Source organism: Carcharodon carcharias, chromosome 15 (assembly GCF_017639515.1).
Source record: "Carcharodon carcharias isolate sCarCar2 chromosome 15, sCarCar2.pri, whole genome shotgun sequence".
Taxonomy (NCBI): domain Eukaryota; kingdom Metazoa; phylum Chordata; class Chondrichthyes; order Lamniformes; family Lamnidae; genus Carcharodon; species Carcharodon carcharias.
This window is the reverse complement of record NC_054481.1, coordinates 74,744,898-74,766,463: the sequence shown is the minus strand read 5'-3', so window position 1 is coordinate 74,766,463 and position 21,566 is coordinate 74,744,898. Positions and strand designations below refer to the sequence as shown.

General features: G+C 44.7%; 1 protein-coding gene and 1 long non-coding RNA gene across 2 annotated transcripts in view; both read left to right on the top strand.

Annotated features, from left to right (window-relative positions):
* LOC121287789 (hemoglobin subunit beta-like) overlaps positions 1-21,566 on the top strand; it is a 394,963-nt gene that overhangs the window by 248,540 nt on the left and 124,857 nt on the right. The gene's annotated exons all lie outside the window — the stretch shown is intronic.
* The window catches only part of LOC121287791, a 31,134-nt gene continuing 15,540 nt past the window's right edge, over positions 5,973-21,566 (top strand). The window contains exons 1-2 of the long non-coding RNA XR_005945252.1: positions 5,973-7,068; positions 13,614-13,705. This is a non-coding gene — a long non-coding RNA (uncharacterized LOC121287791). The remainder of the gene's footprint in view (positions 7,069-13,613; positions 13,706-21,566) is intronic.

Sequence of the window (21,566 nt, the reverse complement as noted above, 5' to 3'; positions counted from 1 at the left end):
CTTTGCTGTCAATGTTGTTGACCGCTTGTTGCCACAGAGATCTGAGCACCAAGTGAGTGAATTTGATGGCATCTCATATCTGTGCAGGATGGCACCTGATGGCACCTGAGTTGTGGGCAAATCCCAGCGCTCTTGCATCCTGACTTTCCTGGTCCCAGGCAAAATGCACAAATTGTGTGTCCTTGGCGAAGGTGGCATCTGTGATCTCATGGATGTATTTGAGGGTGGAGGCTTGTGATGTCCCACAGAGGTCATCTGTAGAGCACTGAAAGGAGCCACTGGGGTAGAAATTGAGCACCGCTGTCACTTTCACAGCCACTGGCAATGGTTGCCCTCCATGTCCCCATGGCACCAAATCCTGCAGCAGCTGGCAGATGTGACTGACCAGCTCCCTAGACATGCACAGTCTTCAGCGACATGGGTTCTCTGTCATCTGCAGGTAGGAGATGTAGCGTCTGTAAACCCTGGCTCTAGCTAGGTGCCGACCAGTGACAGCTCACTGTGACTCTTCAGTGGTATCTGCAGGTGCCCCAGCCATCCCTTCTTCCAGAGGGTGATGCTTCTCCCTCTGCGCAGCCAGGTAACTCCGTCACTCTCTCCTCCTTCGTCTTCTCTCTCTGTATGCTGTGAGGCGTACAACTAATTCACCAGGCTCCATGTTCCTGATGTACTCCTCCTGCAGGTTGAAAGAGAGATGCCTGGGCTAGCTTGGTTATGCTAAGAATCCCTCTTGGTTAAGTCTGAAGGCTTCTTAATGCATCCTGGAGAGTGTTAGCAACCATTTGGGCGGCCAGAGTTTAGTGCACTACATGGCTGCCCGAAACCACATCCACCTCTGCCCCAGTCCACCTGACCAATTGGCAGCAGCTTTGCCCATTGGACTGCATGCTGTGCTCTCAGCTCAGGCACAGACATTCTCCTAACCCACACAGCAAGGCTGCACTGTTAGCTTGAACCATGGGGGAGACTGGTCCAAACCAGGATGATGACATTGTAAGGAGCTGTGAGCACCTCTACCAATGACTGCTCCATGGCCAGCTTTAGCAAGGAGACTGTACAATGTGCCCAGTCATCCAATTGTTCTGCTGTCAACTAAAATGATCAATAGTTTGCATCTGTGCCGGGGGGTGTGAAAAGTTCAGGAGCATTTGGTGGCACTTTCATGCCTCTGCGTTGTTTGTGTGGGCAGGTAAGCTAGAGGCCTGACTCCAAGCAGATTAATGTGCCTGCGCCTGACCTGGGGAGGGATGGTCCTTGTACAAACTTTATACAAGGTTTTCCTAATGCATCCCTCCTCACCACATCGCACATGCTTGTGCACTACCATCAACTGCAGTGCAGCCCTTACAGCCCCACTACTCGCCTCAACCGCAGGGCAACCCTTGTCCCCCGCAACTCACCTCGAATGCAGTGTAGCCCTTGTCCACCCCAAGCCTTCTCAACCTTGAATTCCAACAGATGACCCTGGTGAGTGCTGCACGACCTTACTGTACACTCTCCTCCAGGATCCCCTCAAAGTGCAGCCCGCCAAGTGCACACCTTATATATGCTGTTGTGAAATGGGTCAGTGTGTTTGGATGATCCAGCGTGGGGGATGATTCAGGTGGGAATGACGTGCAGATATAGTACAATGAGCTTCCCAACATTGAACTGCGGAAAACACAGTCCGCCATTGACGGACAGAGCAGACGCTTGCAAACTGGTTTCACCACGTCATGAATCCTATTTTTGGCCTCTCGCCATATTCTCCACTCACACCACTGAACATGCTTGACACATACAGGCATAGAAAATTCCACCCCATATTTCATACCTCAAAAAATTCATCATAAGCACCAAGATAGAGTAGGGTAACAGGTCAGTATATAAAAGGACAAGATTTGTGTCAATGGGAATCGAGAATCCTGTGCAGTGTAAAACAGATTATTGATTCACTATGAGCCTATTATACACTCCTGTCCTGGCAACTTCACCCCACAAAGCCCACTTGGTAAACTTCCATTTCCAACAAAATTAGCAGAACTCCAGCCTCTGTTTGGAAGATAATTATGGATCAGAAATGCCATCTATTGCAGCTCATCTCATCCATCTAAATGACATATGAACTTACATATTAAGAGCAGGAGCAGGCTATTTGGCCCCTCGAGCCTACTCTGCCACTTGATAATATTCCCTACATTAGACCAGTGGCGACTACAACTCAAAAGCACTGAATTGGTTGCAAAGTGATTTAGAAGATCATGAATGGTGCTGTATAAATGCAGTTTCATTACGTTTGCATGCAGTTGGCAGAGTGACTGTAGCAACAGTGAAATTGGAGGCCCAATGCTGAATCTCTAAGGATAAATAATCCCAGAGCAATCAACTGATGTGAGGAAAGTGGCTATAAAGAAATTACTACTTTTACAAAACAATACAATTCTGTAGCTAATCCAACCTTACCATTCTGACATTCCTAGCACCAACCTACAACACATCACAAATGGCATCTGCCCATTTTATGCTGATGACCCTATCCCCATAATTTGTCAATCAAACATGTACCAGCAGCTTAGGAAAAATGTACATTTAATTGTTGAGCTGAAGGGTACAGGGTACAGACCATACCCAACCAGCGCGTGCTTGCAAAACTCAAAACACAGCGTGCAACATTAGACTGGATTCCACGATTGGACATTTGCTAAGTAGTCCTCAGTGTGCTAAGAATAATGCTGACAACCAAATTAAGATTGTCAGTCAGGCTCACAATGTGGCACACTTGTGTATACTGGAAGCTACATATATTAGTACACAGGGCCCTGTTCTTTGCAGACAGAAAAAGCATATACACACATTGCGCCTGTTTCAGTTAAACAAAATAAATGACAGCCATTCACTGATTCATTCCTCAGGGCAATGCCTTGACCGATCCGAGTCAAGCTGCCTGGTTTAAATTTCAAACAATGCTTGGCGGTTAACTGTCAGTCACCATCAGTGGTGAATTCTCCACAGCAATGCCACTTGCCAACCTAGTGGTACTGCCTGCAGTTCTGGACATCGTACTTGAGAGGAAGAACGTGAAGGCACAGGAGTGAGTACAGAGGAGATTCACAAGAGTGATTCCCGGGATGAAGAGCTGTAACTATGATGATAGATTGGAGAGATCGGGACTCTTTTCCTTGATACAAAGAAGGCTGAGAGGTGACTTGTTGGAGATATTCAAGATCCTGCGGGGTATGGACAGGGCAGATAGTGATAAAATAACCCTACTCAAGTGAACTTCGAGGACAGATTCAAATTAATTGGCAAAAGGAGTAAATGTGATGTGAGGAACATTTTTTTTCACTCAGAGGGTGGTTAGAACAATCTTCCTGAGAGGGTGGTGGAGGGAGGTTCAATCGAGATATTCAAAAGGGAATTGGATTGCTACCTGAAAAAAGGGAATGGACAAGGTTACAGGGATAAGGCAGAGGAGTGGGACTAGGTGGAATGCTCTTTCAGGGAGACATTGCAGACTCGATGGGCTAAATGGCCTCCTTCTGCAACATAAAGGTACTGTGATATTCTGTTACAAAAGTATAAAAATTTTCATAATATTATTCTGGTTTATTGTAAAGTAGGTTTATGGGTGTGAGAGTACATGGTTCTGTCTGTGTGATTTAATTACATTTGGAGTCAGGTAGGCTGCAAGCTTGAAATTATCAAAAGGAGCTCGGTATAGAAATATACTTGAAATGCAAATGAGTCAACATGGGTGCAGTCTTAGTATGTAAGAGATGAAGGGAATTTGCAGTTTTAGAAAAGTGAAGGGGCTGTTTGGATTTCAAAGGGATGTTAGGATGTTTATAACTAGCCAGTTTAGCAAGGCTAAGCAGTGTGTTTATTTTCCCAAGGTTATTGACAATATTCGCAACATGAAAGATTTTTACATTATGGGAAAGGTAACGTTCCAAAGACGTATGGAACAATGGAATTTACATAGTAAAGAAAGCAAAACATTTTTAATGGAGAATGAAAGGCTATGTTGAGTGCCATGAAAGATCTAATGGGAGAGTGTGAACCAGCCTTCAGGAAGCCTCCAGCCATTTGTGCATAAGTCTGCTCTATCCAGTAACTATAGTTGAAGACAAGATTTTGGAATTCCACTGTCAAGGAGGTACAGTGGTAACTTGTTGGCTTTTTAAAAAATTTAAAATCCATTTTGGACTGTTGAATTAAAAGGGGCGTACGGTTGGCAGTCAGGTTAATAAGGGATTTAGGATATGTTATAGTATTAAGTAATTGCAGTCTTATTTATGTGCTTTAAATCTTTTGGTTTGTTAATAAATATTTTAGTTTCATTCTTAAAAATCTCTAAAGGTCTTAGTGGATTCGTTGCTTCTGAATTCAGTGCACACATCTGTTTGTAATAAATACAAATTGCAAAACCATTGTGATAGCATGGTCAAGTTTCCCTTGTGTATTTGGTCTGCCTGGCACACATCAGCTGCCATGTCATAACAACTGTGATTAGTATATTTGCGAGTGACCTGATAAATGCAAGACGAAAAGCTTAGACAGTCTCTTTTTTCAGCAATAATCAAAGAAGCTTGTTGAGGAAGTGATTGAAAACACGGGATCAAGTGGCTGAACTTTGATGTGCAAGTACCATTGCTGATGTCATTGCTGTCTGATGTATTGTTGCTATGTGAAAGTTGGTCCATTATAAGGAGTGCTTTAGTGACCTCCTAACCCATTTAGGATCCATTTCTGTCCTCCTCTACTGCCTGTGGTGTCCTAGATCTGAGGACACTGCTTGACCAGCGTTTTGCTGCTGTTCCCTGAAATCTCTGCATTCTGCCAAGTGAACATGCAGCAGCTCACAGCACAGCTCTGCAAGTGGGCATAGCAACCCAGTTCAAGGGCTTAACCTCACATTCAGATCTTCACTCCACTACCCCTTACAACTCCCATCTGTCTGCAATCTCAACAATCAGAGGCCAGACATTGAATAATCCCTTGGCTACTCCCAATCTTGCCTCATGCCATGGCATGTGTGTCCTTCAAGGAGCTCTGGCCCCTTACATAGTAGCCTTTCAATTTCAAGGCATGCTGCCCTGGCACTCGTACAATGTTGAGGCAACAAGCCTGTTAAACACCGTCCCCTCAATATCATGGCATCTTCTCAAGTTATTCATGCACCACACACTTGGAGAAAACACATAGTGACCCAAGTATCCCTTCTAATCCAATAACAGGATGGCTGAAGGAGTCAGCAGCCGGGAGATCAGGGACACTTAGCTGATGCTAAGATTATGAACCAAGGTCTTGATCTCCTGGTGGTACTCTTCCTGCCTGGCTGCAAGCAAGCTAACCCCATCATATCCAAGAAGGCATGGACACAGATTGCAAAGGTGGTCAGCGCCTTGAAGGAGTATCCAGGTGCAGTGCCACAAACCCTTCAGTTACTGACAAGGTTACTGGGACTCCCATCTACTCCGTGTTCCCCCTTGGATCACAACATGCAGCAAGAAAATCACCTGGGGGACACAACCTCGGAGCAGTTTGTGTCCAGGCCACTGATTCAGTAACTGCTGTTAATGTATATGGGCTGCCAAAAAGGAAATGTCATTTCAAAGCAGGAGGTTTTCTAGGTACGACTGAACCGCTTCATCACCCTCTCCCTCTTGTCAATGCAGGAGAAGCGAGAACACGACATCTGAATAAAGTGAGAAAACCCAGAGTGGGAGCCAATGCTGCTCTCAGTATTGTCCATGGAGCAGAGGGCCATGGAAATTACCAGGTTGTGATAGAGGGGACGTGTGGGTGACAGCAAATCCCCCCTTACAGGTGCTAAGGGCCATGGAGGAGGCTCTCTCAAGAATATTGTGGCATTGGTTGTCATGGTGGTGGATCTTGGTGAATGATTGTTTGTGCTTCTTAAGTGGGGGGCACTTTAGATGGTGTAAGGGTGGCACTGAATCTGTGAGGAAAGCCTGGTCTGACGGCATGCTGTGAATTGGTTGCAGTGTTCAGAAACATCACTGAGGGATGATGAGTGTTTGCATGAATTCCTATACTAAGCTTCTCTTGTTTCTCTCACAGGTCCCAGATGTCTGGTCCCACCCCCAGGTGCCACGGATTGCCTCAGACAACAAGAAAAGAGAAACCTGTGTGAGAAAGCATTGTCACATCAGACTAGTTCAGCAAGCAAAAACTTAGGTACTTTCACGTTGATGATTCCTTGTGAGGTTTTAGATTCAGGGACCCTGGATGAGGAACACAGCCCTCATGTGCAGGAGGAGGTGTTAGCGACAGTGGCAGCTGTGGGCCGTCCAGCACAGTGTACATGGCTCTGTATCTGGAGTGAGTGCAGAGCGAGTGGCCCTGATCAGGAGACTGTCGCAGGTGGCCCTGCGGCTGGAGGACATGCAGCTGAACCCCAGCAGCACATACCTTCAAGCCAACAGGACAGCACACCAAGGGCTGAGGAATCTTCAGAGGAGGATGAGGATCCCATGTAGTTTGTTGGAATCTCACCATCCCTGGTATCCACAGTGCCTCTATTCCATCTATGAGCCGGGGCCAATTGGTTCAGCTTGGCATTGCATGGATTAGTACAGAGTTTATAAAGTACTCTGGGAAATCTTTGGATATTCTTGGCAATCTCGAGATCTAACAGGAGCTTTTTTTTAAAAGAAAGAGCAGCTGAGGTTGTTGTGCGTGCTTCCTAAATACCTAAATTTTAACCATTTTATTCATATTACTAATTAGCTTGGATATTTTTGTTGCTGTAAATTACCAATTAAGTGATTAATTTTGTCACCAATTTTGTTCAAATATATTTGCACAATACTTTCAATATCACATTGAATGAGGCAGTTTTTGAAAAGAAACTTTGTTGAAAAAAAACATTAATTTTCAAATCGGCTCAAGCAGATGGCCTTACCTTTGGGTCATTATCTTATCGCAACCAAAACCGTGATCCACCCAAGTGACTGGGTGGGTGGGGGTGACATTCCTGGAGCTGTTTGGGCAGATACACACTAACAAATTTTTTACACGCCCATTTGGCACTCGTGTGTGACTTTAGCAGGCATGGACAGAGAGGTGACATAAAAAAAATTAATTGACTGTTTTCACATTGGAATATTTTGCACTACTGAACCAATTGCTCTCCTTTTATGTGTGTTGTATTATATTCACGTGTATTATTTCAAATAAATGTAGTGGTAATATTCCTGGTTTTAGCATTAAAAATGTGAAAACACACACTACTGTGCTTGAATGGCAGTGCAGTGGAATTTCCTGCATGATTTTCACTGGGTCACTCTGACTTCTGCTCATGTGGCCGCTACAATGAGAATCACAGGTAAATGCGCTCCAGACACTTGTTACTCAGATTTGCTATTCTATCATCAAGAGAAAACCTTTACCAAAGAACTGTCAGTTCAGCTTCCAGAGATACAGTTCCAATGTTATCTGTCGGAGTGACATACTCTTCCGTAGGAAACAGTCTTCAGTTTTCTCTTTTTAAATGGATAATGTTTTCACTCTTTCTGTACTGTGTGGCTTTACCTTTAGTCATGGAGACCATGTTCAGGACTGCGCCACTCCCAACTTTTGCTATTTGACTCAGTTGGAGGGAACTAAATGGAAACAAGGCCGCTTGACAGCTGCAGAAGTCATTCACATGACTCAACAATAACTGTTTTTTCACCACAAGGAATCTCCCTTGTTCTGACCTAATGTTTGGTACATGTTACCTGAAATAAGAGGAGAAATCTCTCATCAAAATAGCAGCCTATTCCGTTTCCCACCCCTCTGTTCCTCTACTTACTGCTTGGCACAACAGTCACAACCTCTTACCGTCTCCCACCAAGGCAAACTATAGCGATGTCCAGAATTCTGCTTAAAATACTACCATCAGACCAGCCACAGCATGTACATGATGACATTAGCTATTACAGATTTTGTGATACCATTACTTCCTGCATGTGCAGCATTAATGGATCTAAAAGATGGGAGCCATTCTACTTGTTGACCAGCTCTGCAATAGTATCTAACTAGTGATAAGAAATATGCTTATTTCCAAAAGCAGGAGCCAGAGAATATCTCAGTTTAAATTGTTTTGTTATCTGGGCAGAATTTTTCAGTTGGAGGAGCGGGCTTGGTAGGAGCAGGCGAGGATGGTTACGGAGCCAATTGCCGCCCCCGATCAGCTCCATGTCACCATTTTACGTGGGCTTTCCAATTAAGGCCCACCCAGCGTAAGACGTGAGCAATAGTGGGCAGGGGGAGGAGGGAGAGTTGGGGCATGCGCTCTTTCACGCAGGCACATGAAAGAAAGCTTCAATATCTCTGAGGTGCAGAGCTGCCACAGGGAGATTGAAGGGCTTCTGAAATTATGAAATAAAAGGTTTATAAATTTATTTAAACATATAGCCTCATGTGACTGTGTCACATGAGATTGGATACGTTTTTATTTATATGAAAATGTATTTATTTGATTAATAAAAGCTTCAGGAAACCTCATTTCATTTGTGGATGAGGTTTCCTAAGAAAAGCGAAGGTCGTTTGACCTTTTCACCTGCTCACCAAACGTAAGGTTGGACAGGCAGCGTAAACGATCACAATAATTATTTTGTTAATGGTCTTAATAGGCTGTTTACATTTCAGCTCCCGCACAGCTGACTCCAGCACGTGCCTGCCAAACAAAATATTGCGGGACTTCGCGATGATGCCGGGACGCATGCCTGACGTCATTGTGCGTCATTTTATGCGTTGGCATGTCGGGCCCGCCCGCGCATGCCAACTGTAAAGTCCTATCCCTGGCGTCACATTTCAGGGTTTGTGACTGTTGGTCGAGGAGGAATTTCAACTCAATTTATATATAATTATTTAATTAAGTTGAGCTCACAAGAATTTAAAGTCATGGAGCACATGCTGCTTTTGAGAATGCACTTCAGGTTGGAATTAAATGGCTGGAGAAATGTGGGACTAAATTGAATAGCCGCTGGCAATGGGTGCAGGGATTGCAATGCATGATTACCCTGTAACTGTTCATAGAACTGCAGGCAGATTGGCAAATTTGTATTGCTTGCTCATTATAATGATTTCTACAGGCAATGTTATGCCCACAGCCGGTGTTAATTGCTGCGCAACCCAAATCCCAGAGGGAAACTTGGCTTTCAGACCACAACTTTTGTTTGTATTCTGAAAATGAGAAGGCATACTCATCTCAGCAGCAAGAATTCCAATAACAGTTCTTGGATTTTCAAAATTAAAAGTAAAAGTTTTATTGACAAGAAAAGAAGAAAGCTTAAGCACACAAGATTATAGATACACTGTTAAACTTAGTCTTACAAACCATTCCCCCAAAAAGACTCTCTAATTGGTCAGACCCACAAGTAAACACCTTCCAGGCAACCCTACCTTATAGAAGTTTAACTCGAAAAATCCAGTAATGTTACCCAAGGTAAACTGCTGTAGCTTTAATAATGGCATATCACATGACCTATAACTCTCTTCCACTCTGCTGTGTGAATTCAAACTTCAGAATAAAACTGCCTTTTGCAGCCCAAGACTTTTCTGGCTTGACTGAATGACTGATTCAAACCTGCATCTTCTCCCAACCTAGAGCCACAGCTCCCAATTCAGCTCCAGCTCAACAGCAACTTAGCTCCGGTTCTACCTCAACCAGCTTAGCTCCTCACAGTAACTCTAAAATACCCCTTTTTCACTTTTATCTCAGATTCCATTGTTCTCACACCTCTTTGAAACTCAAATCCTTCCAAATATAAAATATTTCATGGCTCTATTTTATCTTTGCTTTTCGGTCAATAAAATATGATATCCCCACTTCTACTTACCTATGGAAACCCTGTAAGATGCCAACATGTTTATTGTTACATATGACTGCCCTTTGATATTCAAACAAACTCTCAACTTATCTAAAAATCCACATTTTAGATCTAACCTATTTACTTGTAGCACAAACCTAACACCTCTATCCTTTTCATGTTTTCAAACACCCCCCCAGACAACCTGTCCCTGATTAACTCTGCCCATCTTAATTAAATCATACACACACACACAGACACACACACACACACACACACACACACACACACACACACACACACACACACACACACACACACACACACACAGGCTTCTAAACAAAAAAAGAAGTCATTCCCCAAAAATATTTTAATATAACTTCCATTTCTTACACCAGCCACACCTAAGCATATTGTTCAAGCATCAGCAGGGGCCACAATATTGTTGCTTTCTTCCTTAAAACTGACCTGCACTATTTAAAGTTAGTCATACCTCTTAAAGAGAAGGTGCATTGTGGCTGCTGGAGATGCTGAATTCATGGGGAGTCAGGCTGTGCAATGATGGCTGACCATGTGACAGCACACATTCCAAAGGTTTCAGGTTTTTACTAGGAATATTGATGGAGCTGGTGGAAAGGAGAGATCTCCTGTACCTGTGGGAGTGGATGGATCGGTGTGGGATTTGCAGGAGGCCCCCCAACACACAATTAGAAGACAGGGGGGCAGAGAGCCACAGTGGTCAATGCTAGGAAATTAGCCTCAATATCCTGGATGTAATGCTGCAAGAGGTTTAATGACCTCATGAGTCATTAAGGTCAGTGAATGCATCTTCAAATATCATACCATAAAATCTGCACCACCAATCTCAATCACTGCTCAACACACCACAGCCCCAACACTCACCTAACAATGATCCCTATCAATCTGGATTCAAACCTAACATTCATCTGCTTCACCTCACCTTCACAAACTTAGCACTCATATCTCATCCTCCTTTTCAAATCCCACATTCCCTCACCCCACAACTTTGACTGAGAAGCTGCAGCTGGTGTAAACATTCACTTCATACTTTCTCTTCTCCTCTCATCATGACCCAATGCTTCTCCCTTTTTCTGTTCAGATAACCAAGATCTTCAACCTGCCCTGGAAATGGTGGAAGATTAAGAAGCAGTGACGATGCAGGCACACTAGCATTCAATTTCACACTCACAGCTCAAATATTGGCACTGTGCACATCTTAAAACATAGCAGAAGGCAGGACCTGCACATCCTGAGACTCCAGGCACATGTGCACTGCAGCCAAGCCAGGCTATAAGTGAAGAACAATAACAAACAAGTTTTAACTGCAGACTTTAGTTAAATACTTCAAGCATCTTAGAGAGCAAGTTCATTACAGTACAACAAAGGTACAACAAATGTTAGAAATAATCCTACACCATCTCAGAATTATGGACAATTATGGAAGGTCATACAAAGGATCGAGTTGAAAAAGTTAATCCCAGAGACAACGAGAGGTTACAAGCTAATTTTATCTGGCAACATTACATTGAACCCTAAACATTTTCTAAAAGATAAGTTTATGTGGTCGACAAGGGAAACATTGGAGCTACGAAGGACTAAAGAGAAATCTTAATGTCAAGACACAGAACGTGGCTAAGATAAAACATCTATTCTTCTGTTTTCGGAAAATAAGTAGATGATGTGAAAGTTGCACTGAAAGAGAAGGGAGTATTCATGCATAAGACAGTAACAGAAAGATAAGATTGTTTAGAATCAGTCTCTAAGCAGCAATACTCACCAACTAATCAACTTGCAACTTTCCTGTGATGTCACACTTTGATTTTTGTTTCCAAACACGGCTCTGACTGTTCACAGGCTCCACAGGCCTGAACTACTCTCGCTTGTACTTTGATAGTCCTGAGCTCTCACTCTCTCTTGTACTTTGATAGTCCTGAACTCTCACTCTCTCTTGTACTTTGATAGTCCTGAACTTTCGCTCTCTCTTGTACTTTGATAGTCCTGAACTCTCGCTCTGTCTTGTACTTTGATAGCCCTGAACTCTCGCTCTCTCCAGTACTTTGATATCCTGAACTGCTATCTCTCTCTCTCTCAGACTTTGATAGCCCTGAACTCTCTCTCTTTCTCTCTCCAGTACTTTGATAGCCCTGAACTCTCGCTCTCTCTTGTACTTTGATAGCCCTGAACTCTCACTCTCTCTTGTACTTTGATAGTCATGAACTGCTATCTCCTGCATTTTGACAGACCAGAACTCTTGCTCTCTCTTGCCGCTTTCATGGCCCTGAACTCTCGCTCTCCCTTGTACTTTGATAGCCCTTTAAACATGGACACCATAAAAACGGCAAGAATTTGGTGCCAATATAGGTGGAGAGAGTTCAGGTCTATAAAAGTGGCGAGAATTTGGTGAGAGAGGCTATAACAGCGACGAGAGTCAACAAGAGATCAGGCTCCAAAAGCGGGTGGAGCAGGAGGTTCAAGACCATAGAAGCAGCGAGAAGGAGTGAGAATTCAGGACCATAAAAGTACAGAAGAGAGATTGAGAGTTCCGGGCTATCAAAGTGCAAGGGAGGGTGAGGATTCTGGGCTAACAAAATGCGGGAAGAGCAGTTTTGGACTATAACAGTGCAAGAGAGAGTGAGAGTTCAGGACTAACAAAGTACAAGAGAGAGCGGTTCAGGCCTGTGAAGCCTGTGGAAAGTCAGAGACGTGTTTGGAAACAAAAATGGATGTGTGACATCGCATCCCGCTCTCCAACCCACGATTCAGTTCTGAATACTGATGAGGGTGATGGTTGATCTGGGGAGTGCAGCCAGAGCTAGGTCCATGGCACTATGGGTGGCTCTTACTTTGATAGCCCTGAACTCTCGCTCTCTCCAGTACTTTGATATCCCTGAACTGCTATCTCTCTCTCTCTCAGACTTTGATAGCCCTGAACTCTCTCTCTTTCTCTCTCCAATACTTTGATAGCCCTGAACTCTCGCTCTCTCTTGTACTTTGATAGCCCTGAACTCTCACTCTCTCTTGTACTTTGATAGTCATGAACTGCTCTCTCCTGCATTTTGACAGACCAGAACTCTTGCTCTCTCTTGCCGCTTTTATGGCCCTGAACTCTCGCTCTCCCTTGTACTTTGATAGCCCTTTAAACATGGACACCATAAAAACGGCAAGAATTTGGTGCCAATATAGGTGGAGAGAGTTCAGGGCTATAAAAGTGGCGAGAATTTGGTGAGAGAGGCTATAACAGCGACGAGAGTCAACAAGAGTTCAGGCTCCAAAAGCGGGTGGAGCAGGAGGTTCAAGACCATAGAAGCAGCGAGAAGGAGTGAGAATTCAGGACCATAAAAGTACAGAAGAGAGATTGAGAGTTCCGGGCTATCAAAGTGCAAGGGAGGGTGAGGATTCTGGGCTAACAAAATGCGGGAAGAGCAGTTTTGGACTATAAAAGTGCAAGAGAGAGTGAGAGTTCAGGACTAACAAAGTACAAGAGAGAGCGGTTCAGGCCTGTGAAGCCTGTGGAAAGTCAGAGACGTGTTTGGAAACAAAAATGGATGTGTGACATCGCATCCCGCTCTCCAACCCACGATTCAGTTCTGAATACTGATGAGGGTGATGGTTGATCTGGGGAGTGCAGCCAGAGCTAGGTCCATGGCACTATGGGTGGCTCAGCTGTACAGGGGGTACAAGGAAGACTGGCAGAGCAAAAATGGTAGGTACTTTAATTGTTCGGGAAATGGATAGGCATTTCTGTGGTCGCAGACATTAATCCAGGATATTGTGTTTCCTCCCCGGTGCCAGGTTCAAGGTTGTCACTGAGCAGCTGCAGAGCACCCTGTGTGGGGAGAGTGAACAACCAGCAGTCCTGGTGCACATCGGAGCCAACGACACAGGTAGAAAGAGGAATGTGGTCCTACAGTCAGAATTTAGTGAACTAGGTGGGAAATTAGCCAACAGGGCCTCAAAAGGAGTAATCACCAGATTACTCCCAGTTCCATGTGCAAGTGAGTATAGAAATTGAAGGATAAAGCCAGTGAATGTGGAACTCGAGAGCTGGGATGGAGTTCCTTGCGGGCAGTTTGTTAGTGTTGTTGGGGAGGATTTAAACTAACTTGGCAGGGGCATGGGAACCAAAAGGAAATATCAGGGAGGAATACCAAGGTGCTCAGAATATTGGGAGAGATAGACAATACTAGAATAGGAATAGTAAGTTAATGGATGGGACCAGAATAAAGGAGAAAGTAATAAAGTCTAAATCAGGGTCAATGTACATGCGTGTGAATTCACAGAGTGTGGTAAATAAGATTGGTAAGCTACAGACGCAGATAGCCATGTGGAAATATGATATTATGGTGATAACAGAGACCTGCCTCAAAGAAGGGCAGGACCGGGTGTTAAATATTCCTGGATACAGGTGTTCAGGAAAGATAGGAAAGGAAGAAAAGTGATGCAGGGGTGGATGGTGGCAGTATTGGTTAAGGAGAACATTGCAGTGCTGGAGAAAGAGGATGTCCCAGAGGAGTCAAGGACAGAATCTATTTGTCTAGAGCTCAGGAACAAATAAAGTGCATTTACATTGCTCAGTGTAGTCTATAGGCCACCAACTAATGGGCAGGATGTAGGGGAGCAAATTTGCAGGGAAACTACAGAGAGGTGCAAAAATTATAGAGTAGTTATAATGGGGGACTTTCAATATCCAAATATTGACTAGAACTGTAGTAGTAAAGGGCAGAGAGGGGCAAGAGTTCCTAGAATGTGTTCAGGAAAATTTTTCCACAGCAGTATGCTTCCAGTCTAATGAGGAAGGAATCACTGCTAGTCCTGGTTCCTGGGAATGATCAAGTCTCAGTAGGAGAACATTCAGGAGACAGTGATCATTATATCATAAGGTTTAGGCTGACTATGGAAAAGGAGAAAGAACAATCCAGAGTAAGAATAATTAACTGGGGGAAAGACAACTTCACTGGGGTAAGAACAAATTTGGGCCGAATAAATTGGAGTCAAAGGTTGGCAACAAAAATGTAGCTGAAGAACATGGTGACCTTCAAAGAAGAGATAATTCAGGCACAGTCAAGGTATATCCCCTTGAAAGGGAAAGGTAGGGTAAACAGGTCCAGAGCTCCCTGGATGACAAAAGAGATAGAAATTAAGATAAAGAAGCAAATGTGTGCTTATGATGGGTGTCAGGTAGAAAATACAATTGAGAACCAGGCTGAATATAGAAGGTTAAGAGGGAAGGTGACAAATAAGAGAAACAAAGAGGGAGCATGAAAAGAGACTGGCAGCTAACATAAAAGGGAATCCGAAAGACTTCCATAGGCATATAAATAGTAAAAGGGTATTAAAAGGAGGAATGGGACTGATGAGGGCAAAAAAGGGGATTTATGCATGGAAACAAGGGGCATGGCTGAGGTATTAAACAAACACTTTGCATCAGTCTTTACCAAGGAAGAAGATACTGCCCAGGCCATGTGAAAGAGGAGGGAATTCAGACACTAGAAGGGTTTAGAATTAATGTGGAGGAGGTCTTAGACAGGCTGTCTGTACTTAAAGCTGGTAAGTCACTGGGACTGGATGAGGTGCATCCAAGGATACTGAGGGAAGTGAGAGTGGAAATTGCAGAGGCACCGGCCATAATTTTTCGGTCTTCCTTAAATTCGGGGATAATGCTGAGGACTGGAGAATTGCAAACATTACACCCTTGTTCACAAAAGTGTGTGAAGATAAGCCCAGCAATTACAGACCAGTCAGCTTAACCTTGGGGTGGGGAAACTTCTAGAAACAATAGGTAGAATTTTCGCCCCATTCCACTAAGTGCAGGAATGGGCTTGAAAAACAGAATTGTACCCTCTGGCAACAATGATGGATTTTCATGCTGTATCATCTGCTCCCCGCCTCATTAGTTACGTGTACATGGAAAACACGCCGGCCAGCCTCTGATTCACCCGCCCCACCATCAGCTCACTGCTTCCAAACTCTGGGGGCCATATTTAAAGTCCAGCTGCGCACAGCCTCCACAATGTCAGCAGCCGAAAATTGCTTCACCGAAGACATGGTCCTAAAATCCAAGAAGATGGCAGCCCCAAATTCAGTGGAACACCTGCTGGACGCAGTCAAGGCCCACTGCTATGTCCTCTACCCTTGCTCAGGCTGCAGGAGCTCCAGCAAGCTCACCAATCTGGTTTGGAAGGAGATGGCAGTGGCGGTTAGTGCCATCCCGGTCCAGAAAAGGACAGCCACCCAGTGCAGAAAGAGAATGAATAATTTTATCTGCTCCGACAGGGTAAGTCAACCAGCTCATCATTCTCAACTCACAAGCCTATAACACATTTGCTGATATCTCACACACTGCCAGCTCAAGAAACATCCCCACTCACTCTCTAATACACCCTCACATTGCCATCTGGGCTATTCTACTCCGGAGATTTCATCTTCATCCCATCCATGCCTTCCCTTACCACACACACCTGCCAGGTGTCCTTACCATCTGCCCTGGCATGCACCTTGCTCACACTCCATCTGTCTTTATGCAGGAAAAGATCACCCACAATACAAGGGAGAGGTCCCAGATGGGGGGTGGAGCGCCCGACATCAAAGCCCTGAGGATTGAGTGACTGACCTGGCCGGAGAGGACATTGACTGTGCCTGCACTGATGGTGAGGTTGACAGCACACACCCAAGTGAGGATCCTCCATCAGCTCATCCCTTAGACAGCCATATTGTAAGTGCTTTGTCTTGTTTTAGAGTTACCTCATCTCCAGTCCCGAGAACACGATGGGTGAGGAACTAGAGGAAAGCACCAAAGAAGACCTGTCACAGCGCTCCCCCACACACTCCACCAGCACAGAGACACACATCTCCGTGGGACCCAGTTTCAGAGCAGTTCTGATACACAGCAGGCGGCCACAGGGATTTCCCAGGTTTCTGACACTCAGAGGACTGCTGGACGCCACAGTTCTGCCGAGTCAGAGTCAGCTGACCAGCCTCAGTACTTGGTCCAGATTGGTTGCTGGAGCTGCAGCGACAGTCAAGGGAATATCAGGAAGGGATGTTGTAGTGATTGAGACATAGCTTTTCTTATTGCTTATGAGGGGTCACATGATGGTTCTTGACGAATGAGCCCTAAGCGTGGGGAATTGGGGAGGGCCGGGGGGAGCAGAGCTTTCTAGTCGGGACCTGGTTCAAGCTGGTAGCTTCTGAAAGCGTTCCTTGTAATAAAGTTATCTGTTTTAAGTAGAAACCTGTCCAGTACATCAAGTCGTTATATTCGGCGATGAGGATGGGATAGCTCCGACGCTGCACTGCACCTTGTGAATGGGAGCCTATCAATCCTTAAGGAAAGAGAGAAAAGTATACTCACCAGTCATGCCACTCTTTGGCAGAATCGACCTTCATAATGCGATTATGGAAGACTGGAGCCGATACGTAGATATTTATTCCGTGGCAAACAAAATTATCGTGGAGGTGAAGCAGAAGGCAATTCTTTTGAGTGTCTGTGGTAGCAAAACATATAACCTCATTTGCAGCCTGACGGCCCCGAACGTGCCCAATTCTAAGGGCAGGATTTTATGCATTGGCGAGTGGGAACGGGGACTGGGCCTGCTCGCTAACGTGTAAAATGACGCATGATGATGTCGGGCGGAACCCCCGACGTTACCGCGCCCCATTTCAATGTTTCGGGAGGTGGGGCTGCAGCAAAATCAGCTGCATGCCCGCCGACCTGTCAATGGCTAACTGAGGCCATTGAGAGAGACAATGAAATAATTCAAGGACCTGCCCGTCCAACCTTAAGGTTGGAGCCCTGGCGCCAATTAGAAAAAGCCTGAAACCTCATCCACAGGCGGGATGAGGTTTCATATAGGTTTTTAAAAATTTAAATAAATTTTTTGTAAAAATTATGGATGTGTCCCAACTCATGTGACATTGTCACATGAGGGAACATGTTAGAGAAATTTTAAAAATTTCATATTAATATTTTATTTTAGTTTTCTATTTTTAGCTTTTTTACATTTGGATCTGATCTTCCTGAGGCTGCACATTGATTTTGGGTTTCCCCCCACCACCCACACAGGAAGTGCAATGCGCTTCTGTGCGGATGTCACGCTGGACGGGCCTTAATTGGCCCATAAAATGGCACCGCTCCTCCAATCGGGGGCGCCAATCGGAAATACGCCTGTGCACGCCCGCCCTTCAAGTACGCCCCCGACAGGGGGAAAATCCTGGCCTAGATCTTATAGTGAATGTTAGGTCTTGTGAAGACACACTTTCAGCTGAAGCCATCCATAATAACACAGAGGTTTAAGTTTAACTCCACAGTAAGGGCTCCGAGAGAGTCCGTCGCAACCTATCTAGCGAAGTTAAAGTAGTTGACAGAACACTGCGACTTCGGGGACACACTCAATGATAAGCTGTGGGACTGATTAGTTTGTGGAGTTCATGACAACGCCATTCAGTGCTATTTACTCACAGGGGTTGAAATCGACCTGTGGTGTGCCATGGAAATAGCACTATCCATGGAAAGTGCTGTGAGAGACTCACAGGCTTTACAACACGTACAACATGGTGCTGTTCTTCATATGGAGTGGGAAAGTACTGCTGGGCATGGGGCAAAAACTAGAGACACAGCCTTGAAGTGAGAGACAATATCTGCTGCCCAAAAAACAAAAAGCCCTAATTTCAGCATTTCAGCAGCAACTCCGAGGTTAACCTGTCATAGATGTTGGAGTAACCATGTTCCGGACACCTGCAGATTCTAGGAAGCAGAATGCCATTACTGTCATTAAAAAGGTCATGCAATAAAGCAATGCAAGACAGCCCAAAAGGCAGCAGTCCAAAGTGATTGACGTGAATAATATAACAGAACCTGAAGCTGCAGATACCGACATCTATTCCCTGTATAATGTCACAGCTGTAAAAACTGAACATGTTACTGTCACAATCCAAGTGAATGGGAAGCCACTAATAATGGAGGTAAATATGGGAGCCTCAACCACAGTAGTGGGAGAGCACACATTTAAATACTTAAATGAATGTACCCAGCCACTGAATCTGGAGCAGACCACTTCAACTGAAGTCATACACTGGAAAGTCCATCAGGTAAATGGCATCACCACAGTACTTATGTCCTATAGGCAACAGAGAGCCCAGCTTCCAGTGATCATAGTGACAGGTGAAGGACCTAGTCTTCTGGGCTGAGACTGGTTACAAAAAATCAAGCTCACCTGGTCTGAAATATTTCACGTGAGAACAGGAGGAGTTCCTGAACTGTTAAGGAAATACGAGAGTGTACTTTGTGATGAATTGGGCAAGTTAAAAGGCTTGCAAGCAAAAATATATGTAGATTCTCAGGCGGCAGTCCATTTCTTTAAGGCCAGAGCTGTGCCTTATGCCCTTAAGGAGAAGGTGGATGCAGAATTGTGCCACTTCAAAAATTTGGCATAATTCAGCCAGCCCAATTTTCAGAGTGGACAGTGCCCAGAGTCCCAGCAGTGAAACCTGACCAAACTATACGCATTTGCAGGAACTACAAATTGACTGTGAACAAGGCAGCCAAACTAAACAAATATCCTAACCCAAAGATAGATGACTTGTCCACAAAGCTAGCTGGAGGCAAATCCTATACCAAGCTGCACATGAGCATGCATACCAACTGCTAGAGCTGCACGTCTAAAGGGTGTGTAACCAGGGCCTGTATCAATACACTCGCCTGCCCTTTGGAGTATCGCCTGCATGTGCAATCTTCCAAAGGACAATGGAGAGTCTTTTGCAAGGATTTCCCAGCCTAGCATTCTGAGCACAGGGTCAATGGAAGCCAAATATTTGGCCAACCTTGTAGAGGTTTTAAGAAGATTCTTATTAAAATAAATAAAGAGAAATGTACATTCCAAGTGCCTGAAGTCACTCATGTGGGTCACAGGGTGGATGCCATGGGGTTACACCCAGTAGACGAGAAAGTTAGGGCAATCAAAGAGGTGCCATCTCTGTCCAGTGTAACCGAACTCAAGGACAGGATTTTTGGGTAGCCAGGTGGGCACCACGGGCAGGCCTGAGAGCGGCTATGAAATGGTCCACTGCCCACGATCGGACCCCCAGCCACGATTTCACGCTGGCTGGCTGGTTATCGGCTGAGAAGATCAGCGCTGCCGGGGTAGGGGAGAGAGGAGGGCGAGTGCAAAGTCTGCGCATGCGTAGGGAGTGTGCATACTGAAAGCTCCATGAAGGTAGGGAGCTGAAGAATTTTAAACCAATGAATAAAGGTTTTAAAAATCTGGAAAAAAATGCACACGCAGTGGATTCACTCACCTTAACGTGTATAGTTGAAAAATTGTGCCCAAAAATTTTTATTTTTTTTATTTAGCTGCGGAAACCTCATTGCCCCGTGGGTGAGGTTTGCTAAAATATCCAAAGGCCGCCTGGCCGAATCACCTGACTGCCAACCAAAATGTTGGATGGGCAGTGAAAAATAGCACTTAATTAATACTTAAATGGCCTTAATAGGCCTCATAATTGTTGGCGGCCTGCTAGCGACTCTTGTGCGTGCCCACCGAACAAAATATTGTGCGAGCGCGTAATGACGTCAGGACTCTTGCCTGATGTCAGCATACACTATTTCACACTCGGTCATGTCGGGCATGTGCCCACACGTCAAGCTGAAAATCCTGCCCCAAGTCTTTTTTGGGCATGATTAATTATTTTAGCCATTAATTGCCAAACTTGTCAACATTGTTAGCACCATTACACTTATTATTGAAAAAGAACCACTGTTGGTCATGGAATTTGCAACAGGAAGAAGCCTTTGTGAAGGTTAAGAAGCTATTACATTCATCACGTCTACTGGTACATTATGACCCAGCAATAAAATTAATATTAGCCTGTGATGCTTCACATTATGGTGTGGGAGTTGTTATCACACTGGATGGAAGGTGGTTCCGGAAGGCCAATCAGCTATGCCTCCAGAACCCTCTCTGCAGCCCAGAAGGGTTATACCCAACTAGGAAAGAAGTAGTAGTATTCGGAGTGAAGAAATCTCACCACTACCTGCATGGATGAAATTTCACCATTATGTCGGACCATAGACCATTAATGAGTTTATTCAGTGAGGATAAGTTCATTCCGCCAATAGCATCAGCAAGAAATCAACATTGGGCTTTGATATTATCTGTGTAAGAGTATACCTTTATGCACAATCCTGGCTTACATATTGCAAAGATGGACGCACTCAGTCATCTCCCGTTACCAGATAGCATTGTACATGTTCCAATGCCACAAGAAGTTGTGCTTGTATTGAACTACTTTGACTATTCGCCTGTATGCAAAACAAATTAGAAATTGGACAACAGAGATCCAATTTTGTCGGAAGTCCAAGACCTTGTATTGGCAATGGTGGTCAAATCCACCAGTGTCTGAAGAGATGAGACAATCCCGTGCCCGTAGCACAGAGCTAAGTTGTCAAGATGGAACCTGGTTGTGGGGATCAAGAGTTGATGTCCCTTCGCAAGGAAGAGAACCACTCATGCCAGAGCTTCACACTGCACATCCAAGCAAATCGAAGATGAAAATGCTTGCGCAAAACTATATCTAGTGGCCAGGCATTGACAGTGACGTTGAAAGCATGGTCAAGCACTGTTTCCTTGGTCGGCAACAACAGAAGTTGCCTGTTTCAGCTCCACTGCATCCATGGGAGTGGCTTGGTTGACCCTGGGCTAGATTACATATTGATTATGTAGGTCCATTCTTACATACCATGTATTTATT